The following is a 27720-nucleotide window of genomic DNA, read 5'->3' on the forward strand; positions in this document are numbered from 1 at the left end:
CACAGGGCAAAGGGAGCATTACCAGTGGGTAGGGGTTATAGGGCAGGGGAAGGAGGAATGGAAGAGGCTTCATGTAGCAGGTGGCAGTTGAGCTGAGGGGATCTGAGCTGAGGGAGCTTTGGAGATCCAAAAAATAAAGGTGAGGAGGACTGCCATTTGACCTAGGTTCTCATCCTGGCTCACCCAGTGACTGACCCTTGCATGCCTTCCTCATCTGTAAAATTACCTTCTGTAGTCTGTTCAGTCTAAAATTCTATGATAGGCCTTGAGTCTGCCTTTCCACAAAGTGGGGCTGAGATTCTCTCTCTATTAGATGTTGTGAGAATTGAATTGCTTGTGGTACCCTGGTGAAAAGCCATTGGTCAATAACAAAGCATCTTAGCAGGTTTAATTGACAGCAGCCATCTTTCCTAACAAACACTAGCTGAAAAAAGTCCTCAGGAGGATCTATTGTGAGCCTGGGGAAAGCAAATTATATATTAAAAATAATATAAAATGAATGTGTATTCTTTCCCATTTCTGCAGCTACAGCTGCTCCCCGCCTTTGATCTTGGACCCTTACCCTATTTCTAAGTGATGTAGCACATGGGTAGGGGTGACTTCTTCTATGTCACAGGAAAGCTGATGCCCAGCCTAGGGCTCCTTAGGAGGAGGCTCATGAATTATTCATGGCAACGGCCCTGGTGAAGCTCTCCTTCTCCTCCTTCAGGTCCAGAGCTAATGTATGATTGGGAACATCTCCCAGTCCACTCTATCCTAATGAGGGGTGGGGGAATGTTGCTGCTATGTGTGAGAGAGGAAAGGCTAGAGATTAGGGAGAAGTAAGAGATGTCTCAGGGGTGTGTGGGGTGGGGTGGGGGAGTGACCTTGGCTCAGTGGGGAAAGATGTTGGTTATATTGCCTTTCTCCCAATACTCCCGACTTCCCTCACTTCAATCTTCAGAGATGTACTGTCAAACTCAGGAGCAAGAGACGATTGGGGCTAGTGTAGGGAGGAAATCTTATCCTCTGAGGCTGAGGTGGTGGAAACATGGAGGACCCTAAATGCATTCAGTTCTACCTTCCTATCTCATGTAGTTTTATACAGGACAGATTTCCTTAAGGAAGGACTTTTATTCCCATACATGGCAAACAGGGGGTTCCCTAGCTGCTTACACAGGCCTTTTTTTATTCCAGGGAAGTCAGTGGGATGGGCAAGGTTAGAGGAGATAAGTCTAGGAATTCAGAAGTCAAGGTCCAATCTTGAGCCTTGTCTTCATTATAGATAGCTTCTAGAATCTCAGGGTGTTCTTCCCAGGCTGATCAAAGACGGGAAGGAGCCCCTCCAGCCACTACTATAGTTTCTCCTGTGATGTAGCTAGCATCCGGTGAACACAGGAAAGACACGATGCCTGCACAATCATGAGGCTCGCCCAGCCTGGAAAAGAATAGTGATCATAATAGCAAGAATAATTACAGCTCACACATTAGCGTCTTACATAATCTCAGTAGATCCTCCCAATAGTCCTCAGAGGGAAGAGGAGAAATAGGGAATAAAATGAAGTGGCTTGGGTGCCTTGACCCAGTTCTTTCCAATCGACTGCCCAAAGCAAATAACCTTTGTTTGTTAACAGGTAGCAAATATACTTCTAGGCACCAGCCTGCTCTGTTCCCTCTCCCTAATCTATATCTGAAAGGGTTTTCATAAATAAGGGGTTTTAAGAAATACACTACTACTACTACTACTACTACTACTACTACTACTACTATTACTGGTAGTACTACTACTACCACTATTGAAGGCAGTATGACATGTAGACATGTAGTTTGGAAGACTAGGTTCAAAACCAACCTTTGACCCACTAACCTAGTCGTAATCTCTGGGTGCTTCTAGCAACTACCTAGAACTTAGATACCCAGTTATGTGGACAGGTGGCCAACTTCTTTGGTGGAGAGAGGTCCCCATACCAGGAATTCTCCTATAGTGATGAAATCACAGATATTTCATGTGTTTATGTAATAATTATAATTCTACTATAGTCGAGTCATCATCGTGGTGACCCTGAGTTCTTTAAAAGGAATACAAGCTCCAGGAGGTCTTACCAAGCTGGAATAGGATTCAAGTACAGACTAGGTGACAGATGGTACATCTGTCCTCTGAGAACTAGCCTCTCTAAATTCAGGCTCCTCAACAGATTGGCCTAAAAGTGATGAATATTTTGGTTACAGCAACAGTCAAAGACCACCTATTATTCACCGAGGAATTGCAATGGGCATCCCTGGAGGGCAAACCCATACTGATGAAATCATAAGCTGCTGAAGAATTATAGGAGTCATATCATAATAAAATAATTTGGATTTTGTTCAGACTTGCCCTGTGAGTTCATTGATGTACAGAACGCCTAAAGTGAGGGAATCCCCTCTCCTGATGCAGCCTAGCAAATACTCTATAACTTACAGACTTAGGGAATTTCAAGGTCGGAGTTTTTGCTCAGAGGTAAGTCAGCCAATAGGAGATTGAGATAGCACGTGAACCTATATTTTCTGGACATTTTACTTTTACGTCACACTGCCTTGCTGCTATAAAATGATGATGATAAATTACAAGTATTCACTGCTTTAAGAAAACACAATATAAAAAACCTAAAGTTTTGTTGCTCTTCAGTCATTTTTTAGTTGTTCCTGACTCTTCATGACCCCATTTGGGATTTTCTTGGAAAAGATACTGGGGTGGTTTTTCATTTCCTTAAGGAGCTCATTTTACAGGTGATGAGGCAAACAGGGTTAAGTGACTTGCCCAGGGTCATACGGCCAAGAGTCTGAAGCCAGATTTGAACTCACTGGAGATGAGTCTTCTTGACTCCAGACCTGGCACTCTATCCACTGTGTTACCTAGCTGCCCCTATAAATTAAGGGGTAGTGGCAATTATTTGTATTACAAAGACTCCTTCCTTTCACTAAAGGTCACACCGAGAGCTTTCTTTAAATAGCAACATTTCCTAGTACTCTCACAATGTGTTTTGATTTGGCTCAATTTAGTTTATAGGCAGTTTTTCATTTCAGAAATTCACCTATTGTTTAGAGTCGGACACACCAATAACCACCATCATTACTGTATGTTTATCTACTCCCCAAATAGGTTTCATTCAATATTCATTCAGCAAACATTTCCTAAATGCTTATTATGTGTCAAGTTTTGTGTACGGCAAGGGAAAGAGCCGAAGATACATGAGACATGATTCCTGCCTTCAAGGAGTTTACAGTCTAGTGGGAGGGAGAGAATAAGACATATACACAGCTAAATATAATACAAATTAGAATAGATCATGGCATAAAGGGAGCACCAAACATTTATTAAAACACCTACTCCATCCTTGTTTGCAGTGGCCTAAAACCCTTTAAATGTTTGTGTATACTAACATCAGGGACTTGTGTTCTGCTCTGGGGCATGGTGTCACCACTTTCTTGATCTCCTCTGACACATCTGGGTTATATGTGTGACTATCCCCTTGCAGTACTCCTCTTTCCTTATCCAGTTACTCACCAAATGTAGACCCTTACCTGGATATATTCAGGGTTTTCTTAACGTGGGTCTCAATAGCCTCGTTTCCCCAGAACTGTTGGGAAAGGGGAGACACTGGCATGACATTGCTTTTGCCCAAGAGGAAGACACTGAGGGACCCTGAGAGAAAGGGACTGGCTTTGGTTTTTGCTAAAGTGATCTTAATCACTTTAGATTAGGAGCCAGGTGTAACATGGCCTCATTCTTTTCTTCCCCTTACCTACTTATTCCCTGAGGCTTCTTCTGTTCTCCTATTTTACATCCCTCTCTTTTGATCCCTTTCTGTCTAGTCACTTCATTGGAGCTAAGAAGGGTTATGCGTGTCCCCTGATGGGGACACAGAAGAGATAGGGATGGAGGCTTTGACCTCTGTTTTCACCCCATATGTCACAAAAGAGAGGTGGGGGAGGGATGATATGGCAAGGGTATATCAGGAAGGCCAGGCTATTAGATAAGACATTGGGAAACTTAAACAGATGGGGTCTCCTGCCCTGAATCCCCACAAGAAGACAGCCGTCACTTTGGAAAAGAAAAAGGACCTCAGTAGGAATTCCCAGTGGGTAGACCCTGAACCTCCCTTCCCTTTCTGTTTTACACATCCTTACCCAGGTGCTGAAGTTGGTCTTGATGAGGCCTGGTGCCAGGCAGTTCACTCTAATGCCCGTTGGTTCCAACTCAAAAGCAAAGTTCTTGGTGAGTGCCAGCAGGGCGTTTTGCTAACACTATAGGGGCCCAGGAACTAGATGGATGGAAAGCAAAAATGTGGTGTTTTTTTCTTCAATTTCTATTAATTTCTAAGTTTTCTAAGTGAGGAGGTGGATAGAATCCTTATACTCTCTTTCAACACAATATGAAATCATTGAGACTTGCTGGAACAGGACCCATGACTGAAATATGGCTCTGGTAGTTTTTAACTTATTCAAAAGGACTAGGATATGCAAAATGGATAGTGGTGGTGGTGAGGTAGTATTTAATATTAAGAAGATATGGGGGTGGCATTCTGGAAAACTGGTGGAGTAGGTCAGAAATTTCCAGATTCTTCAGATTTCTTCCACAAACAGAAAATCTCCACAAAATGAACATAGAGCAGCAAAAATAAAGGGGTAAAGCAGGTGTCCTCTTAAGATAACTTGAGAGGATCTCAGAAAAGGCAAGACCTTGAGGAGCTGAGATTTGACTTGAGTGAAGCGTCGATACCTCCAGTCTGGCTCCACTGAATCAAAATATAAGAGGCCTTGAGGGTAGATCTTTAGGGAGTCTTACTAGGCCTTGAGAAACTTCCCCTCAACTTTTACCTCACTGATGGCCTCAAGAAATTTCACCTTACAAGGAGTTACAGAGGTGAATAGAATTTTAGAAAAGTTAGATATGATAGAGCTCTGGAGAAAACTGAATGGGAATAGAAAGGAATATACCTTTTTCTCAGTGGTAATGGCACCTATACAAAAATTGACCATGTATTAGGGTATAAACTCTCACATGCAAATGCAGAAAGGCAGAAATATTAAATGTATCCTTTTCAGATTATGATGGAATAAAATTACATGCAATAAAGGGCCAGAGAAAGATAGATTAAAAGTTAATTGGAAACTAAATAATCTAATCCTAAAGAATGAATGGTCAAAAAAATCATAGAAACAATCAATAATTTCACCAAAGAGAATGACAATAATAAGACAACATACAACAATATATGGGATGCAGCTAAAGCAGTAGTTAGGGAAAATTTTATACCTCTAAATGCTTACATGAATAAAATAGAGAAAAAGCAGATCAATGAATTGGGTATGCAATTAAAAAAGTGAGAAAAAGAACAAATTAAAAATCCCCAATTAAACACCAAATTAGAAATTCTGAAAATAATAGGAGAGTTTAATAAAATTGAAAGAAAAATATTGATAAATAAAACTAAGAGCTGGTTTTATGGGAAAAAACAATAAAAAGATAAGCCTTTGATTAATTTGATTAAAAAAGAAGAAAACTAAATTATCAGCATCAAAAATGAAAAAAGTGAATTCACCAATGATGAAGAAGAAATTAACGCAATACTTAGGAACTATTTTGCCCAACTGTGTGCCAGTAAATCTGACAATCTAAGTGAAATGGATGAATATTTACAAAAATCTCAGTTGCCCAGAATAACAGAAGAGTGAAGAAAATACTTAAATAACCCTATTTTAGAAAAAGAAATCAAACAATCAGTGTATCCTAAGAAAAGATCTCCAGGGCCAGATGGATTTACAAGTGAATTCTACCAAACTTTTAAAGAACAATTAATTCCAATACTTATAAAGTATTTGGAAAAATAAGTGGAGTCCTACCAAATTCCTTTCATCACACAAATGTGGGGCTGATACCTACATAAGGAAGAGTCACAACAGAGAAAGAAACTTATAGACTAAATTTCCTAATGAATATTGATGCAAAAATTTTAAATAAAACATTAGCAAAGTGATTACAGCAATATATCACAAAGATCATGCAGTATGACTGAGCAGGATTTATATCAGGAAAGCAGGGCTGGTTCAATATTAGGAAAACTATTAACAAAATTGACCATATCAATAACAAAACCAACAGAAGTCATATGATTATCTCAGTAGATGCAGAAAAAGCTTTTGACAAAATATAGTACCCATTCCTTTTAAAAACACTAAGAGAGCATAGGAATAAATGGAGCTTTCCTTAAAATGATAAATAGTATCTATTTAAAACCATACAAGCATCATCTGTAATGGGGATAAGCCTTCCCAATAAGATCATGGAGGAAACAAGGATGCCCATTATCACCACTTATTCAATATGTTAGCTAGAAATGTTAGCTTTAGAAATGAGAAGAAAACAAAGTTGAAGGAATTAGAATAGTCAATAAGAAAACAGAACTGTGACTCTTTGAAGATGATATGATGGTATACTCAAAGAATCGTAGAAAATCTACTTGAAATAATTAACAACTTTAGCAAAATCACAGTCTATAAAATAAACCCATATAAACCATCACCATTTCTCTATATTACTAACCTTTGTTATTGTTTTTGTTTTGTTAACCCAGCATCAAGAGATAGAAAAAGTATTACCATTCAAAATAAGTATAGACAATATAAAATGTTTTGGAGTCTATTTGCCAAGAGAAACCCAGGAACTATATGAACACAATTATAAAACACTTTTCACACAAATAAAGTCACAGCTAAACAATTGGAAAAAATCAATTGCTCATGGGTAGGCCCAGCTAATATAATAAAAGTGACAATTATTCAGTGCCATACCAATCAAACTACCAAGATTATTTTATAGAGATAGAAAAAATAATAACAAAATTCATCTGGAAGAAGAAAAGGTCAAGAATATCAAGGGGATTAATGAAAAAAAACAAGCAAAGAAAGGTGGCCTCACTGTAACAGATCTCAAGCTGTATTTTAAAGTATCAATCATCAAAACCATTTGGTACTGGCTAAGAAATAGAGTGGTGGATCAATGGAATAGATTAGGTACATAAGACACAGTAGTAAAAGACTATAGTGATCTACTGTTTGATAAACCCACAGACCTCAGCTTCTGGGATAAGAACTCACTATTTGACAAAAACTCTGGGGAAAGTGGAAAACAGCATGGCAGAAACTAAAAGATAAGGTCAAAATGGGTACATGATTTAAATATAAAGACTGATACCAGAAGCAAATTAGGAGAACAAGCAATAGTTAACCTGTGAGATCTATGGAGAAGGGAAGAATATATGACCAAACAAGAGAGAGAGAACATTATGAAGTGCAAAATGGATAATTTTGATTATATTAAATTTAAAAAGTTTTGCACAAACAAAACCAATGCAACCTAGATTAGAAGGAGAGCAGCAAGATGGGAAACAAATTTTACAGTAAGTGTTTCTGATAAAGGCCTCATTTCTCAAATACGTAGGGAACTGAGTCAAACTTACAAGACTACAAATCATTCCCCAATTGATAAATGGTCAAAGAATCTGAACAGGCAGTTTTCAGATGGAGAAATTAAAGCTATCTATAGTCAAATGAAAAAAGTGTCTAAATCACTATTGATTGAAGAAGTGCTAATTAAAACAACTCTGAAGCACCACCTCACATCTATTAGATTGGCTAATATGGCAGAAAAGGAAAATGATAAATTTTGGAGAAAATGTGGGAAAATTGGGAGAGTAATGCATTACTGGTGGAGTTGTGAACTGATCCAACCATTCTGGAGAGCAATTTGGAACTATGCCCAAAGGGCAATCAAACTGTGCATACCCTCTGATCCAGCAATACCAATACTAGGTCTATATTACAGAGATACTGTAAAAAAAGGGAAAAGGACCTACATGTACAAAAATATTTATAGCAGCTCTTTATGTGGTGGCAAAGAATTAAAAACTGAGGGGATGTTCATCAATTAGGAAATGGGTGAAGAAGTTGTGGTATATAAATGTAATGGAATACTATTGTGCTATAAGAAATGATGAACAGGCAGATTTCACAAAAACCTAGAAAGACTTATATGAACTGATGCTAACTGCAATGAGCAGAACCAGGAGAATATTGTACATAGCAATAGCAACATTGTGTAATGATAAACTATAATAGACTTAACTCTTCTCAGTAATACAATGATCCAAGGCAATTCTAAAAGACTCATGACAGAAAATGCTATCCACATCCAGAGAAAGAACTATGGAGTCTGAATGCAGATCAAAGCATACTATTTTCATTTTTCTTTATTTTTTGTTTTTCATGACTTTTCCCTTTTGTTCTGTTTCTTCTTTCACAACAGGACTAATGTGGAAATATGTTTACATGATTGCATATCTATAACCTATATCAGATTGTTTGGTGTCTTGAGGACAAAGTTTTGACAAAGAAAAATGGGAGAGTCAGGCATTCCATGGCATATTTCCTGAATGTTTGGACATTAGATTCTAAAAGTCTTCAGAGAATGATTATTAGGATCATATAGAGTTAAATTCTACAGAAGATAGCTCAGGAAGAATAGGAAACTCAGGAATGAAATTCTGAAGACACAAAAAGAAACAATTTCTCTGGGGAGTAGAGAAGGGCAGCTAGTTATCTAAAGAGACTAATGTGGATGCATAGGGAACTCCCTGATTAATTTAGATTAAAAAAAATCATGTAGAGAAAATGGAAGCTAGGAAAGGTAATGGAGGAAGAGTGAAAAAGTAAGACATGTCCTTGTTAGAATAGTGCTAGGAGCACCAAAGCATGATGTGAACTTAGGCTGATGAGAAAAACTAAGGACAAGGAAAAAAAAATTTTAAAAAAATTACATTGGAGAAAAGATGACTAAAGAAGGGAGATGATGACAACAGTGGTATAGAAGGTAAAGTTGCTCAATTTTTAATTTCTCTGTCTTTCTCTGTCTCCCCGCCCCCTTCTCTCTCTCCCTCTCTAGTGTCAAGCAGTCTTTGGGTTAAGAAGAGCAGTCGAAATAGCTAGTAGGGAGTTGAAACCCAAGATAAGTGAGAACACTAGAAGATATTATCTTGCTGTCCTTGATCAATTAATCAACAAAAAAGCATCTATTAATTGCTTATTAAATGCAGGGGATGCAAAAAAATCCAAATCTTCAGGTGAACTTGATGAACTACTGCCAAGGAAACTGAAGGAACAAGGCGATGTATTTGTTGAGCAAAGTCAACAAGCTTTGAAAGGCCAAGGAGAGGAGTTTTGCGTCATGTGAGAAATTAGATAGTGGGCCAGACATGTTCTCTGATCAACTTTGACCTCTCAAACCTTTCCAAAACAGGAATTCTGCTCCAAAGATAAAAACAACTTCAGCTATCTCCATGATCTACGACACCCAGAATAAAAAGGTCAATAAAAACAGATCATAGCTCACTCAGCACCCCTCATCTACCTCTCATACTACTGACAGAAAGGCTGCACTAGGAGACCCAATACCCAATGCACAGGCATTTAACAAAATCCAACTTCACACTCTGGGGTCCCCTCTCCCCCTTCCTCTTTTCAGTGCTGAGGGGACCACTCTAAGGAAATTTGCTTTGACAATGAGAGCTATAACACCCAATGGGTACCACCGGGGGCCTCCAGGAGACAAAGTCGTCCTGAGGCCATGCCAGACAATCAGTGCTTCAGCAGACAACCCCATAGAACTAGATCCAAAATGCTCAGGTGCTGCGAAAGTCAACCCTGTTAGCAACAGGACAAAGACTGAGGAACAGAGGGAGTAGGACAAGACATTTTGTGTGTGTGTGTATGTGTAGGAGGGTGTCATGTATCACTCCAATAAACCTGAAGGAAATTACTCAGCAAATAAGTGGGGCCAGTTCTATTCACTCAAAATACACTTGGCACATGACCTAGGCTGGTGATTTGTAAATTGCCTAATTCAGGAGGAGGTTGAGACATTCTGAGATTGAACTCCCAAAGAAATCACCATTAGAGGGGAGAAAGAAAATGACCAATAATGGAAAATAAGAGGGGTGGGGGAGGAGGGAGGGGAGACTGAAATTACCGAAGTTTTAGGGAAGAAAAAATCTCAAAAGGATCTAAAGTATAAGCACATAAATGAACAAGAAAAACGCTAACAGAAGGAAATATGGCCTCCAGAATCCAAAGGAGTTCAGGCATCTATGAAGACATACAGCAAAACAAAAAAAAAATGATCCAGATGACACAGACTACTCTACAGAATGTGAGACCATGGAATTATAACATGTCACTCCTGTCAAAAGTGAAATGAGAATCACAAGAGCATAATTTATGTCCTGCAAAGCAAAAATAATGGGAAGAATAGAAAAACTGGAATACGTAATAGCAAGTCTCACCAAAGGAACAAAAAAGAGAACAATAAATTGGGAATGCAAATATACAGAAAATGAAGGACGAAGACGAAGAAAATTAAAAAAAAAAACCCAATATTTAAAGAAGATATCCTTACTAGGCAAGCAAAGAAAGGAAACATAGAGACAAACTAAGGATTATAGATCTCTGAGAAGAACATGACAAGACAAAGAATTTGAACACTATAATGCAAGAAATAATTCAAGAGAACTGCACAGAACTTCTGAACAGAAAAAATGAAATTCCATTTGAAAGAATTCATGGGTCACCTCCAGAAAAAACCCAAGGATGCAAACCCCGAGAGACATAACAGTTAAATTTAACAATTCAATTCAGAAAGAACAAGAGGTTAGAAGAAAGACTTTCAGATACAAAGGAAAGGAAATTTGAATAACACCGTTCTTCACCCACCAGAAAAATCAGGAGGGAAGGGAATAAGATGTTCCAAAGAGCAATGGAGCTCAGAATATGGCTCAGGGTAACCTGCCCTGCAAATCTGAGCTTAAGCATAAATAAAAAATGGACATTCAATATCAAAGAGACATTTGAAACATTTTAGAAAGAAAACCAGAACTGAAGAGATTATTTGTTCCTTGAACACCACAGATAATAGAAATGCAAGAGGAATAAATTTATGCAAACAGCAGCATGATAGCAGAAAGACTAATAAGAAACTTTTTTTCTAAATGTATACACAGGAACAGGGGTAAAGGAGGGAGCCTGGTGGAGAACACAGTGTAGAGGCAAGCCTAGGGCATTATGGACAGAACCTGATGACATCCTGCAGGTGAATGAAAGAATTTTGTAGTTCTACATACAACATGGAAAGGTATATAAAAGAGGAAGAAGGAAGGAGGATAGAAAGAAATATGTTGTGTCTGGGTCTAAATAAAGGCTAGCAATGAGGACAGGGTGACCCCTGTGGTCTCAGTGAGAGATGAGAATGCAGAGGAGTGAGTAAAGAGGATGGTAGAAGAAGTGAAAGGGGGAGGAGAGGAGATGTTGCTTTGGTTGTGGGAAGGGGTTCTGCTGACAAATGTGTCTATGAGTGAAGAGAGAGGTTGTGTGAAAGGAGATGGGGACCTTGTGCTGGGTGTGGTCTGGAAGATTTGGTTCTATAAAGAAATGGAGGACTTGACATATGATATTCCAGGAGGCAAAGGATCTAGTATTACTGCCACGAATAACTTATCCCTACAGGGGAGAAAAGATATTTGTTGAAATAAAAGATTTTGAAGCATTCCTGACAAAAAGATCAAACCTGAGCAGAAAATTTGACATTGAATAGAGGCCTTAAGAGAAGCATAATAAGGTAAACATGCAGGAGAAATCATAAGGGAATAAATAAGGTTAAACTGTTCACATTCTTATGTGGGGATATCATACTTGTAAACCCCTCAGAACTTTATCATCCGAGGGAATATAATTACACAGAGGGCCTGGGTGTAATTTTATTACTTTTGGATGATCTCAAAAGAATAATAGAAGAGTGGAGACAAGGAATGCATTGGAAGAAGAGAAGAAGAAAGAAGAAGAATGGGGAAAATTGCTTAAAATAAATTAAGTGCCCGAGGAAGAGTTTATACAGTATAAATGACTGTGGGGGTAAGGGGGCGGGGAATGAGCAACTTATACTTCACTCTCATCTGAACTGGTTTAAGAAGGGAAGAATAAACATATACACACAGGTAGGTATAAAAATTCATTTTAGCCAATAGGGAAGTAAGAGGGAAAGAGATTATTAAGAGAAGGGGCTGAGGAGAAGAGGGAGAGATTAAGAGAAATAGCGGTCAGAAGCAAAACAGACTTTTGAGGAGAGGACAAGGTAAAAAAAGGATAAGTATAAGAAAATAGGACGGAGGGAAATACACAGTTAGCAATCATAACTGTAAATTTCAATGGGATAAACTCACCCACAAAATGGAAGATGATTGCAGAATAGGTTAGAAACCAGAATCTAACAGTATTTTGCTTACAAGAAATACATAGAATTAAAATAAGAGGCTGGCACATAATCTATGATGTTTCAGCTGAAATAAAACCAAAACAAGGATCACGTGCAATAGGGATACAATAGAACCTTTCTCAATCTATACAGAAGTGAAGCAATGATGCTCACTCTCCTCATTATTATTTGATATTGTTCTGGAAATGCTAGCAACAGCAATAAGACAACAGCAAGAAATCAAAGGTATAATTATCATTATTTGCTGATGATACGGTACTATATTCAGAAAACCCTAGGGAATCTGCAAAGAAACTAATTGAGACAATTCATAGTTTCATCAAAGTTATAGGTTACAAAATAAATCCTCAGAAATCAACAGCAATTCTATATAATAATGGCAAAACATTGAAAAGTAGTAAGAAATGCAAATTAACCCTGAGGTTTTACTTCATACCCTGCAAAATGGAAGAAATTATAAAAAGTGGCAATAATCAATAGAAGGGTTATGGAATGATAGGCACACTAATACGTCATTGGTAGAGCTATGAAATAGTACAACCATTTTGAAAAGTAATTGGGAATTATGCAAATAACGTGATGAAAATGCCCATACCCTTTGAACCAGAAACTCCATTACTGGCTTATATAACAAGGAAGCCACTGATAAAAAGAAAATCCCCATATACTCCCAAAATATTTATAGGAACATTTCTTGTGATAGCTAAGAATTAGAAACAAACTAGATTCCTATCAATTTGGGAACAGCTACATAGATTGTGGAATATGATTGTTATGGAGTATTACTGTGCTATAGTAAATGATGTGTGTAATAAACACAGGGTAGCATGGAAAGAACTATACAAACTGATGCAGAGTGACGTAAATGGCGTCAAGAAAACAATATACACAATAAATAGAAGGAACAACTACACATCAAGGAAGGGAATGTAACAAAATTATGAAGATCAAGCAGGACTTGAATAGACAGATATTAGAAGACACTCCCAACTCACCCTTTGTAGAGATGGGAAGTTCATAGGTGTTGCACATTGCACAGGTTTTCAGACTTTTTCAATATATTGATCAGTTATACTGATTTTTTTTCTTCTGAAAAATCCACTCATTTTTTTAATGGGATGTCTCTCTAGGAGGTGGTCAGAGAGGAATACTTTTGATAACTATGATGATGTAATAAATAGAAAATATCAATAAAAACTAAGAATAACAAAAAAGAGAAGGTATGGAGAACAGGAGAGCTATTATAAACTCATAAGGGACAAATATTGTCCCAATTTTCCAAAAAGAGAAGAGAGAAGAATCTGCAAAATATGGGACAGTGGGCTTGGCTTTGATAACTGGAAATTTCTAGGACCTATTATTAAAGGAATGGTTAGCATCTAGAATATGAAGTATAGCTCAGAAAGAAAATGGCTTCACCAAGGACAAGTCAATCCAGACTAATCTACTTTCCTTTTCTAGGCGTCCAGGTGGCATAGTGGATTTAGCTCAAGTGCAGCATCAGACACTTAAAACTGTGACCCTGAGCAAGAATTCACTTAGCCCTTGTATGACTCAGTTTCTTCATCTGTAAAATTGAGATATTTTAAGATAGAGTTACTAGATCAGGGGATGCTATAGGTATAGTTTAATCTTTAATGAAACCTTAACAAAGCAATTTGACAAAAAGAGCTAGAGCAATTCTTATAGACAAGATAGAGAAGTGGGCCAAACCAGTGGTGTCAAACTCAAATTAGAACCCAGGTCATTATTCTATATACCAAGATGCCATCTGCTATATATACATACATGTATATATATATATATATATATATATATATATATACACACATATACATACATACATATATATATATATATATGTCCACTTAGTTTTAAAATGCACCTTTATCTGTGTGTTAGTGGATTTTTATTTATTTTATTAAATGATTCCCAATTACATTTTAAGCTGGTTCAGGCTGCACTCAGAAGTGTTGTGGACTATGTGGGACCCACAGGCATGTATTTGACACCCTTGGCCTAAAAAATTGGACAGTTAGGTAGATTTGGAGCTGGTTGAATGACTGAACCCAAAGGATAGTCATTAATTACTCAGTGTAAATTTAAGTCTCCAGTGAAGTGCCTCAGTGATCTGTTCTTGAGCCTGTTCAGATGAAGTCAGCAGCATTTTATAAGAAAGTGATCTGAAGGTCTTAGTGGGCTGCAAATGTAATATGTATTAACTGAGTGATACAGCAGCAAAAAAGGCAGATATGATCTTAGACTGAATCAGGAGAAACATAGGAACTAGAGAGAGACCAAATAACATAGCCAATATAGAGGTGGTTTAGGAATCAGGAAGAGGTGAGTTTAAGTCTTGTCTTGGGTCCCTTCCTGGCTGAGAAACCCTAGATAGATCATTTAATCTCATAGAGTCCTAGGTAACTCTCTCAGACAATTAGTTTCTTTTTTTGGGTGGTGGGGATGGAGGCAATCAGGGTTAAGTGACTTTCTGAGGGTCACCCAGCTAGTAAGTATCTGAGGTCAGATTTGAACTCAGGTTCTCCTGACTGGAGGACTGGTGCTCTATCCACTGCATTACCTATCTGCCCCTTCAGACAGTGAGTTTCAGAGTAGGTGTTGCTCTGGGTTGGTAGAGGGAAGCTTTTCTCATAGTGATGAAAGTGCAGGTCCCGCTGGAAAAAAAGTACTGTTAAGTCAGGGAAGGGATTGTGACCTGGTCAGATTGTTTCTGGAATCCTGTGCTTGGTTCTGGATACAGCATTTTAAGGACACTAGTTAATGGGATAATGCCTAGAGGGAAGAGAATGAGAGTCATGGGCCAGGCAGGAGGGAGTCATGCTGGTGCTTAGGTGGAAAGGAGAGCCCCTCCTAGCTTATCTCTCCATTTAGTGTTCAGATTAGGTTGTTCCTTCTGGAAGAAAGAATATGGATATCTGACTCTGTAAAGGAAGGAGAGTTAAAATCTTGGTGCTAGAGAAAGTTGGGTATGGAGAGAAGGAGAACAGATACTGAATAGAGGAGTGATTTACCTGGGAGGGTGTGAAGGCAGCAATTGAGGACACAATCACCACTGAGCCACCTCTGGAATAGACAATGACACTATTGTTGCATTCTCATGTTAGAGACCCCCTACCCTTTTTTCCTTTCCTTTCAAATGCATGAGGGATGTCTTTTCCTCATTTCCAGTCTAACTCCCCACCACCACACAGGTCCCCTTTGACTCCTGTACCCTCGCTTCTTCATCTCTGGCACCACCGCATTCATTAGCAGGGCTGTGGCCTTCACATTAACATCCAGAGTCTGAAATGGAAGAGGAGGAAAATCAATTATTGGGAAGGCAATGTGAAGAAAGACAGAGTGATAGGTCGCTGGATTAGGGTTAGGGCCAGCTAAGCAAGCACATGGCCCTGTTCTCCCTGTCTCCACAGACAAGGTCAAGGCTGAATCCACCCTGATGGTCTTATTTTGATCAGAACAGACCTGAACATGGAAGGCTACCATGGAATTTGCTTGGCACATCTGGGGGCCTTCTGATTGGGGATGTCATGTAATTAGTAGAATGTAAGCATCTTTAGGGAAGGCATTACTTTCTTTTTGTCCTTGTCTATCTCCAATGCCTATCATGGTGCCTTGATTGTAGGCACTTAACAGATGCTTATTCATAGATTTGAGGCTAGAGGGGATTCCAGAGGCCATTTAGTCCAGACCCTTCACTTTTGAGACAAAGAAGAGATTTTAAATGACTTGCTCAATGTAATCTAGATTGTAAGTGAAAGAAGTGAGACTTGAACCCAGGTCTTCTGACTCCAAATTCAGCATTCTTTCCACTGTACCATGCTGCAAGAATGAATGAATTGAGTTGAGCCTCTCTGGGGCTACTCCATACAGGAGAACTGAACTTCTCAGGGATGGCCCAGTCCAACCTGGGACATGTGTCTGAGGTTATTTTAACACTGATATGGTCTTTGGGAAGGGGAAGTAGGGTACTCTTGTGTTTTTCTGGCCACATTTTCTGGAAAGTGGGATCATGAGGGAGAACCATAGTGACAGGAATTGGGATAATGAGTCCTGGCAAATGCTTCTACCCTATTAATTTAAAAAAGAAAATATGCAATAGGCAGGATGGTGTTGAAATGTTGAATTTGGAATCGGAGGACCTGGCATCAAATCTCAGCTTTCTCAGTTACTACAGGAGTGACCTTTCAGAAGTCACTAAAACCTCTCTAGACCTCAGATGTAAACCAGAGGTTACATCTCTCTCCATCTGTAAAATGAAGGGGTTGGATTAGATTACCTCCAAGTTCCTACCCAGTTCTCTATACATAATCTTGTGAAAATCTGGCACAGCTACTTGGCTCCCAAACTGATTTCAAAACTGTTTTGAGCAGGTGTTGGTCATTAAATTAGTCTCCTTATCTCAAAGAAGACTATAACCAAGTTCAGGGAACTAAGTCGTTGAAAAAACAAAATTTCATCCTTATGAACGAAGAGTGTTTTCTTTTAGTTTACCTCAACCACGGTGTGAGGAAATCACTGACAGAGCAAGAAGCAAACTGCAGAGCGATTATGACCAATTTAGCATTCCTAAGTCTGGTGGGAATGTTAATTCTACCAAACAAACAGAAATATTTTAATTGAGAACCCTGTAATTGCAGAAAAGTAGGCATGTGGAGTTTATCGCAGAAATATCATTGGAATTATATGCATTACTATAGCACAGGGGGTTGGCTATATTTGTCGGTGTTCTTCTTGCATGTTGTAACCTTCCTAAATGTAAACGTAGCAATTTTCTTTTTTTCTTCATTCATTCATTTATCTGTCTCTTTTTCCAAATGATGCGATATTCTTAAAGTGATACAATTTGGATCATCTTACCAGACATGATATTTATTTCACAAGTTATCCAAAAGTATGTTCATTTCTGGCAACTGAAGGGGAGAAGTGTGGGTCTCTTAGTTGAATGGTCGATTTTGAGTCATCGTCACATTACATGCCAAATGAGTCATTTGGGGTTTTGCATAGTGTGTTAGGATTGGAGCTTGGAGCATTTGAATTCAAATCTACCCTCTGATACTTACTACCTATGTGATCCTGGGCAAATTCCTTAGCCTGTCTCTCAGGTATCTATTAAGTCAAGCCTGCATCTGTGCAAGGATTCCTTACACAGGGAATCTGCTACTCTGATGAAATGCAAAGTCCCTTTATTTTATAATCTGTCTCCTATATGTCCCTGATGGATGTTGTCTGCAGAAAGATGTTGAGGTCAAATTCGGCGAGGTAGGCACAGGAAGTAGGTGCAGAGAAATGGAAAGGGAAGAAACCGAAGAGCAATATGAAGGATGAGCATAATGGGGTCTTCCAGGGTAATGTTTGGTCTCCTGAGATGTAGATGAGTCATTTGTTCTGAAGAGAACTAAACTTTTCCTTGGTAAAATAGACCATTTTCAAGGCTCACTTCTTTGGTGCTTTAACCCTTTCTCACCTTGTCCCATATCTCCTCACTGGCGTCCACCAGGTTGCCAAAGAAAGGGTTGACAGCAGCGTTGGACACCAGAATGTCAATACCTCCATGGCGGTCTACAGTCTGGGAAAATGAATATGGTCAGAACCAGTGATGAGGGTAAAGTTAGGGATGCTCAACTGGAAACTCCCTTCACAAGTGGAGATCAGGTACTCATTATCTGATTATGATAGTATTAGTGAGTTATCTGTGATAACCAGAGGTTACATGGCTTTCTCATGGTCACATAGCCAGTATGTGTCAGAGAAAGGACTGGAATATAGGTCTTCTTAACTCCTAGGCCCGTCCTCTGTCCGCTGTACCACAGCACCGCACTCTTAACACTCTTCTCTTAGTTTTTGTGAAATTACACAGTAGTACTTTGTTAAATTATAACATAGAGTTCATAATTGTCACATTTCTTTGCTCCTCCTTTGCCTCTTTGACATTTTTTGGGTTTCTTTTACAACCAGGATTTGGTGGAAATGTGGACATCATCAACTTGCTCAGGTGATGCCACTTTTTCAAGTCAAGATTTTATTCCAATAAGTATTTAAAATTATATAAAGCCACATATACATTAATCAAATTCAAATGTAATAAATCCATTCAATCACAGTCCTTCCCTTCTCTATCTACCAAAAATAAATTTTTAAAGTGATTGCAGCAAAACCTGTCTAGGAATGTGTGTGAAGGGAAATTGTCCTGCAATCCATGTCTTTCACCCGCAGATGCATCTTGGGCCTCTGAACAGTATTATATGAAATGGCCAGCTGTCAAGGCAGCCACTCTTGTAGAAAATATTAGATAGTCTTTCTAAATAGGTTTTACTATGTTAACATCAAAGCATTGTGCAAAGTAGTGTTGTGTTGTCAGAGAAAGATTGCATGAAGGGAACTTCCCCTTCCCCCCGCCCCCCACATACACACACAACCTCAGCCACACAAGCACAAGGCTCTACGTCCCTACACTGATTTTCCTGACTAGCTTTTGTAGTATAGATTAAATCCTATTACCACTTGCTTCTTGGAGTCATGATTATGTGAAAAGGAAGTGCCTTGGACAGATAGTGTTGCATGTGTAGACATTCTGGAACCGATTCTCGTTAGATAACTGAGTGGTAAAGAGGAGGCTTTTTGTTTTACTCATATGGTGATTCCTTTGCATGAGCAAAGGCAACTGGGGGGAAAACTGTTGAGATGGGGAGAAGCTATGGGGTCCTCTCCCCTCTGAGACAATATGGCTCTGTGCGAGGGTATTGGTCCTTGACCTCTTTCTCATTTGAAGTAAAGGAGGTTGGAGTTTCCATGAGTTTGTGAATTTCTAAAGGTCCAGAGGGTGACTAAGCATCCCTGAATTCTAGAGTCCAGAGGATATTTGGGTGTTCAGTGCAGCATTGATTACCCAAATAGTGGCCTTTGGGACCTCAGACCCATGGTGCTGACACGAGACTCAACTTTGGACCAGAACTTGGAGGGACCAAGAATAATATATGGGAACTGAGTTAGAGCCTATTCTCCCTGGTGACCAAGGCAGGACAGGGTAGTGTACTGGACTGGCAGTAGGAAGACCTAGGTTTAAATCTTACATTAGACAATTAATTAGCTGTGTGACCTTTGGTAAGACACTTAAACTTTCTGCGTCTCAGTTTCCTCATTTGTAAAATGAAAGGCTGTACTTGATGGTCTTTAAGGTCCTTTCCAGCTCTATATTTATGAGGCCCATTAGATTTAGCTCAGCTTAAAATTATGTAGCATTTAAAAATATCATAATTAATAACTTGTTTTATGGCTTTGCTGAAGATTCATGTTTTGTAAGAAAAGTGTAGATTAATGGCAAAGCATGCTGATTTATTCTCAGTCAGCTATTCACATGGGAAATTCAACTTTTTGGGCAGTTTACCACTAGCCACCTGTTGGCAGTTACATAAGTATAGTACCTAGAGAATAAAAACCACTGGAGGACTAATCCCGAGAACACAAAGCTATAACATGACAGCAAATGTCACAGATGTCACAAACTTCTTTTCAACTTCTCCTCTGAACAATTACAGCTCTTGTTGGCTGTATCCCAAAATTTAGCACTTAATGATATAATGCAGCCATTACTTTAGGGCTATCTATCTAACAAGGGCTAACCCAATTAACCCAAATGTGCTCTTCTGTACAGCCCAATAGTGCCTGGAGGAAGGGTAGGAGGGGAGAAGGGAAGGAAACAGACATTTACAGGGTACCTACTATGTGCCCGGCACTGTGCTAAGTGCTTCACAAATATTAATTCAGTTGGTCCTCTCAGCAAACCTGCAAGGTATGTCCCCATTTTACAATTCAGGGAACTAAGGCAAACAGAGGTTAAGTGACTTGAACAGAGTCTTACATCTAGTAACTGTCTGAGGCCAAATAAGAACTCAGGTTTTCCTGATTCCAGGCCCAGTGCTCCATCTACCATATTTTCCCATGTATAAGATGCAACCTTTTCCCAAAAATTTGGGGTCTAACAACTGGATGGGTCTTATACAGTGGTTGTAGATTTTTTTACTTGCATTTCCTACTTTTTCACTCTTGTTGTCTTTGAGCTCATTGTTTCGCATTTGTTTCCGGTATATTAGGTCACGTTTTGCCACATTCTGCCCAGAAATGGCTCTGAAAAGATTTTCGTACAGTTCTGAGTTCAAGTTAAAAGTGATCCAGTTTGTAAAAGTGAGTGGAAATCGTGCTTCTGAACGTAAGTTTGGTCCTCCGTCAACTGAGAAAACAACCTGAGACTGGCTAGGGGAAGAAAAACCCTACTGAAAATGCCACAGCTGAAAACGGCCATGAGAGGCAAGAGGGAAGAAACCAACTATAAGAGAAGTTTGCAGCTGGGTGAAAAGATCCTGGGATAATATCAAGATTGAGATTGTTGTCAAATCATTTAAGAAGTGTGGCATTTCAAATGCCATAGATGGAACTGAGGACGAGGCAATATATGAAGACAGAGATTCATCATCAAACATAGATGAGGACAAGCTAATGGATGGGAGTTTTGACAGTGATGAGGAGTTGTACGAATTTTATGATGCATAAAACTTGAGTTCAATAACTTTATGTAATACATTTTTTTTTAAATTTCGGGCACCAAAATTAAGGTGCATCTTATACATGGGAGCATCTTATACATGGGGAAATACAGTATATGCTGCCTAGCTGTCTCTGACAGTATCTGGAACATTGCTAGGCACAGAAAAGGTAGAGGGGCTAGGAGGTATAGCAGATAGCATGCTCAACTTGGAATGAAGATCTTGGCTCAAACCTCTCTCTTTTTTTTTTTGGAGGTGGGAAGGCAGGGCAACTGGGGTTAAGTGACTAGCCCAAGGTCACACAGCTAGTAAGTGTGTCAAGTGGCTGAGGCTGGATTTGAACTCAGGTCCTCCTGACTCTAGGGCCGGTGCTCTCCTCACTGTGCCACCTAGCTGCCTCTCAAACCCCTCCTTGATAATTATGATTTAACTCCATGATTATAGTGAAATTACTTAACTGATCTGAGAGCCTCGGCTGCCTTATCTTTAAAATGGACATAATATTACCGATTACTAATATACACCTTAGGGTTGTTGTAAATGATGCTATGTATGTATTATAAAAACTTTGATGTGTCATCTAAATGTCAATTACTACTACTTGTATTATTATCCATATATATATAATTATATATTGTCATATATAATGTTAACTATTACTATGAGCTGTTAGGTAGCATAGTAGACAGAGCTCTGGACCTGAAGTTAGGAAGATTTGAGTTCAAATCCAGCCTTAAGATACTTCCCCAATTTTTCCTCTTAGAATCTCTGATTTTCAAGATTGAGCTCGAATGGCAATGTCAACAGAAAGCCCTTGAAATCTGTCCTCATCCTAACAGTCCCATATACCTGTCTATGGACTTGTCTCCTGCACTGGAATGTAAACTTGAGGACAGGAGCTGTTTTTGCTTTTTCTTTGTATCCTCAGAATAAGGTAATATGCTTTATGTTTGTGGATTGGTTTATTAATTTAGGCTAGGACTACAGATAAGGTGAAGATTATCTGGCAGAACCTGATAAGATGTTTTTGTAGGCAAAGGTCATTGCAGTGAAGGGAGCAGGCCCTGGGAGATTTCTCTAAATTGTGATAGTAAGTAGTATACAAACTGTAGTCTGGCACCCATCCTTAGGCAGACCTCTAGTGGCTTCTCAGTGCCTTAGAATCAAATACCAACACTTCTTGGCATGTGTCTGCCGAATTGTTCTCTGATCAGCTAACGCTGGTATCTGCCTTCATTTCATTTTACACCCTAGTCCCTCACCAGTCAAAGATGACTTTCTTTACATTCTACATATCTGGTTCTTCATCACACACCTTTGCTAAAATGGTCTCCTATCCATGGCACAACCTCCCTCTTCCTGTCTACCAAACTGTATTTCTCCCCTTCTTTTAAATAAAAATCCAAGGCTCTCCTCCAGGAATCCCTCTCATTAGGTGCATTGCCTTTCTAATCTGTTAGGCTCTGCATTCTACTCTAGGGAGGAAACGTTCCCTAAGAGGGAGGTTGAAGGGAGGCATTCCTGCCACATCCCCCATATTCTGTCCCATAACTGGACGGGTAAGTCAGCAGTCTCCAACTGTGGTTGGAAATATTGGGGTTTTTGTTTGGCAAGCCCCTTTCAACAACAACGACAACAAAATATGTTGTGAGCCCCCAGGGTAGTTTAAGATACAACTCAAAATATTCTGCAATTATTTACCGTTTAAGGCTCCGTTAAAGAATTTTAACACAAATCCCTTAGATCACAGTCATGAACCCCTTAGGGTTCCACTAAATGGGAACCATTTGTCTAAGTACCAAATACTGCATGTTAGACATTTCACTCTGGAGGCCAAAGTAGACCAGTATTACAGTGGGTGCCTGGGGTCTCCTCCTTTGCTAACATGGCATGTTATGCCAGAATGTAAGCAGGCAACTTGTGATAGACATTCCCTCCCTTGGAAAATAAATCTGCTTTGGGGGGGTGGGGTGGGGGAAGGAGGAGCTGTCCTCTTCAGATCTCCATGAGCAGTAGCTCCAATTTATAAGTTGGGAAATCTTTTTTTTTGTTGTTCTATTTAAAAATACATATTTCTTTTATATTTATGAAATAAAACAAGCATTTCCATAACCTAGTGGAATAAAGATGACTGCACATGCAACTGCAAATTTATTAGGTATAACTTGCCATTCCTTTTAAAGATATAATAAAACAAAAAGTGTGTTGTGAATGCATTTGTGTGTCCATATTTGTGTTGAGAATAAGCTTATATGCCTTATCTGCTCTATTAGAATAGATTCTAGAAACTTCTTTGAGAGCTAGGATAGTGGTTGGTTAAGATAGGTCCTAGGTCTCTGATGTATTTATTCCACTGGTGAGATTCTAGGTCAGGGTTTCTTAACCTTTCTGGTATCATGGATCCCTCTGGCAATCTGGTGAAACCTGTGGATCTTTCTCACAATGAGGTGCTTAAATGCATAAAGTAAAATTCTTAGGCTTGCAAAGGAAACCAATCACATTGAAATAGTTGTCAAAAAACCACAAGCACCACCCAAGTTGCTTGTCTCCTCACCTCCCTCCTACCTTACAGGTTACTGCTGCAAAGGAAATCTAAAGTCTGGATCCTCTGCAAGGGCAGGTCATCCTGAAGATGTTCTCTGTATTTACTATGTGGTATATTGTAGGCAGCTAGATGGCTCAGGTGACAGAATGCTGGGCCTGGAGTCAGGAACACTTGAGTTGAAATCTGGCCTCAGATACCTGGGCAAGTCATCTAACCCTGTTTGCCTCAGTTTCCTCATGTGTAAAATGAGCTGCAGAAGGCAAAGCACTCCAGTATCTGCTAAGGAGACCATGTGGACAGTATCGTCCACAGGGGCATGACTGAACTACAATAACAATATAGTAGACTGGGAGTTAGGACACCTGTGTTCTGTCCCATAACTCCTCCACTAACTATGAACCCTTGGATAAATCACTTAACTTCTCTGGAACCTAGTTTCTACATCTGCAAAATAAAGGAAATGGACTAGATCAGGGATGTCAAATCTGTGGCCAGCTACACTCTCCATTGTAGCCTGAACCAGGGTAAAATGGAATTGGGAAATATTTAACAAAATAAAGAAAATTACAATAAAACATAGATAAGATTACTTTTTAGAACTAAATCAACATGCAGTCCACAGGGATCCTTATGTATGTCTTAGTGGCCCCCATTGTATTTGAGTTTGACCCTATTAGAGTAGATGGTCTCTAAGCCCCCAGTAAGTTCTAAATATCTATAAACCTATGGAAAAGGAACTTGGACTAGGGGGCCTCAGGATGCTTTTTGATTAACCGAAGAAAAACACTGTGCAAATGCGCATTCTTTTATATGGGGAAAAGGTATTTAGGCTAATCATTAGTTCTCACATCTTATGTAATACATGGGACAGTAATACTAACTAAGTAATAATGAGTAATATATTAATATAGTTGGACTTTAGAAAGGAAAAGGGATGCTCTCTCCTTCCTGTTGGCCTTGTGTCTCTGCTGCTCACCGTGGCCACTAGTTGTTTTCGATCCTCTGCCTTTGCCACATGGCACACGGTGCCCGTCACACTCAGCCCCTCCTTCTGGAGCACTGCCACAGCTCGATTCACATTCTTCTGCTTTCGGCTGCTCACGATCACATGGGCCCCATCACGGGCCAGACGCTGAGCAATGGCAAAGCCGATCCTGGGGGTAGAGATAGGAGGAAGATGCTGTTCTAGTCCCAAACCAGCCTGGCCAGTCCCTTGGCTTTGTCCCAACCTGAGCCTGAGGTAAGAACTGGAGTTATATTTCACTGGATCCTGCACAGAGAGTGGACTCCATAGCCTATAGGAGGCTGTAAGGAAGGAGGACAGAGGCAGTAAGCTGAGTACTTAGAACTCAGTACTGAGTACTTAAGCATAGCCTAAAGATGAGATTTTTATCATGATTTGATGAGATGACACATAGACCATCTTTCCCCCCAAATATCTTCTGAGCCAGCTGGGAATGTCATTTATTTGTTGGGGTTAAGCCTTGCCCTTCAGGAATTCCTTTCTGTCTATAGTAGCTGTCCATGAACTGTCTCAGGTATCCATGGATAGATTTCCGGACATCTATGAACCTCCTGAAATTAAAAAATAAAAACACAAAAAAAAACCTCATATGGTGGAAAGTACACCTTTTTTTCTACTAATGTAGAACTAAAATTTAGAATTTCTCTCAATTATTTGAATAACATTATTCTGAGAAGGCGTCCATTGGGTTTGTCAGACTGCCAAAGGGATCCATGACACCAAAAAGGCTGAGAACCCTTATTCTAGACAGAATCCAGGCTTAATACACCATCTCCTTATTTCTGCTGCAGGGTACCTGGTGTGTGGGGAAGGAGAATGGAGGACTGAGCTCAGAAGTTCAGGTACACTGCTTTCAGGCTAAATCTGTGATACCTATCATCACTGTCTAGATTCCTTTTTAGATGGTCTCTGGGCATGCTCAGGACTTGAATGAAGACCCACAGAGATACCTGGGAAACATCCCATCCACAAGGGACCCTGAGTCCCTCTCCCAGTGGGTTGGTAGCAAGGAACCACACATAGTAAGACAGAAGGAAAATGATAGGAGCTTGTGACCATCAGAGATGAGTCACCTCTTTTGGAGCTCTGCTTGGCATTTTACAATCCCATGTATGGGTCAGCAAATGGCGTCTGAGGCTGGCCAATCATATATCGCTTCACTGTTTTCTTGGACCACCCTCAATAACTCCATAGGGCCTATTTTATCCATTAAATCCCCAAATGTAAATGTAATCTGCCTTCCACTGAACTCTGATATTATCCACAGCCCCAGGAAGGCAGAAGTAGCCTCTGATAGTTTGGGAACATGGGTACTGAAGGGAGGGAAGCAGGCAGCCCTTAAGTGGGACATTACGATGGGGAACTCCTGCCACTTGGATGGGAAGGGGGAGAGGAGAATGGCAAAGGAAGGTGAGAATCGTATATGAGGGGTAGGCAAGGTGGGATAATTTTTAATATTATTTTTCCATATGCACATATTTTAGACACGTTGTTACAGTGAAGGCCTGTTGCTTCTGGGGGACAGGATCATGCAGGATGTACAATTGCGCCCCTCCCCCTACTTCCCAGGCTTCAAAATTAAAGTGTCAGAGTAGTTGTAGTGGATGGTGAGAGAGAGGAGCTGGTACTTAACCGGAATTAACGTGGGAATGGAGCAGGTCACGGGCTCCCTCTCCTGGCACACTGAGAGCCTAGTTGGACTCTTGCTACCACTTGGCTGGAGGGAAGCTCTTGTCTGGGTCCCACCCTCTGCTCACTGTCTGCCGACTCACTCTATTCAGAGCTCTGCCCTGGAATAGGCACTTTTACATTCATTCCAATACAATTCAATCAATTTTGTTTCAAGAAACATTCATTAAGAGTGTACTAGGTATTGAGGACAGAAAGAAAAAATGATATAATTTTTACCCTCAAGGAGTTTACATTCACTCCACTGGGGTGGAGTTAGTGATGGAGATAAGGGAGAGATCAAGACAAAAGTTTTCCAGGAAACTTTTGGGGTTGAGGAAGGAGAGGACACTGTGTGTAGGGAAGAGGGAGAAGGAGGCATGTGACCTGATCCCTGACAGAAGATTAGGAAGGAGTGTATCCCAAGGCATGAAGGACTACCTGACCAAATGCACATTTACTAAATTACATAGTCTCTTGTCTTTCTGAGAAAAGCTCTGGGGAGGACCTCACCTGCCCTCACAGCATGGATGTTGAATTCTAAGTTCACAGGGCATTTGAGTGGCTAACACCTTGGGATGAGGGGGAGAAAGACAAAGATTTTTATTTTGTTGCTTGGGATGGCAAGATGACAGTTTTAGTTAGGTATAGGCGTTTGACACTGATTGATTTCAAATAACATGTGCGTGTATTAGTCAAATCAAACGACATGATATGGGTAAATTTTCCTAGATGTCTTTCTGAGGTGAGGCCTGGGAGTCCCTGTAAGACTCTGTGGGTCACAAATTGGGGTGGGAGGAGCCCTGGGCTTGCTTAAAAAGCATTTGAAGTAGCAGATTGAGGTGAAGCCCGGCATGCCCTGTTTCCCTGACTTGTTTGCTCCCTTGCTCATGTCTGCACTTATTCTCACAGGTAGCTGGAAGGGAATGTAGTCCTGTTGCCATGGTAACCAGTGCAACAGAACAAAAGTACTGAATCATGAGCCCTTATTTCTCTCTAGAAACTGCCCTCAGAAGCTCTGGCCACGACCTTACAGACCCTTGTAGCACATCCACCCACAGGTGTGCGCAGAGTAAGGGCTGGGTGTATCTGAATACTCTGGGATGAACTTTACCATTGGCTGCTTCCCACATGTGGAAAGTGCCATTGGACAGGTCAGACTGCTTTGGAGCTTTTTTCATCTGTAAAATGAGAGAATTGAATGAGGTGATCTCTGAAACCAATCGAGGGATGGCCCAATGACAATGTTCACTCTGGTTGGCACATTTGAGCCACATTCCATGTATGCCTATGTATTTACCCAACAATATGTCCTCCCCATTTTGATAGAAGGGAAATGGACTCTGGAACCAGGAAGCTGGTTGAACTCCAGTATCTGGCAATCTTAATGATTCTTTCAACTCACCATTCAGTTCAAATCAATTCAATTAGCATTTATTAATTACCTCCTTTGTGCCAGGCATCGTGCTAGTGTAATATCAATGAAGTTGGGGCTTTCTTACTGTTTTAAAATGATTAATTAAGTGTCTTTGAGTGTTACTAGGTGCTAAGCCCCAGGCCCAAACCCCTAATTACTAGGTGCTAA

At 39.9% G+C, this 27720-nt stretch overlaps 1 pseudogene; it reads right to left on the minus strand.

Annotated features, from left to right (window-relative positions):
* Positions 1-1093: 1093 nt before the first annotated feature.
* Positions 1094-27282, minus strand: LOC118829672 (annotated as a pseudogene).
* Between the last annotated feature and the right edge of the window lie 438 nt (positions 27283-27720).

This window comes from Trichosurus vulpecula, chromosome 8, assembly GCF_011100635.1.
Source record: "Trichosurus vulpecula isolate mTriVul1 chromosome 8, mTriVul1.pri, whole genome shotgun sequence".
Lineage (NCBI taxonomy): Eukaryota > Metazoa > Chordata > Mammalia > Diprotodontia > Phalangeridae > Trichosurus > Trichosurus vulpecula.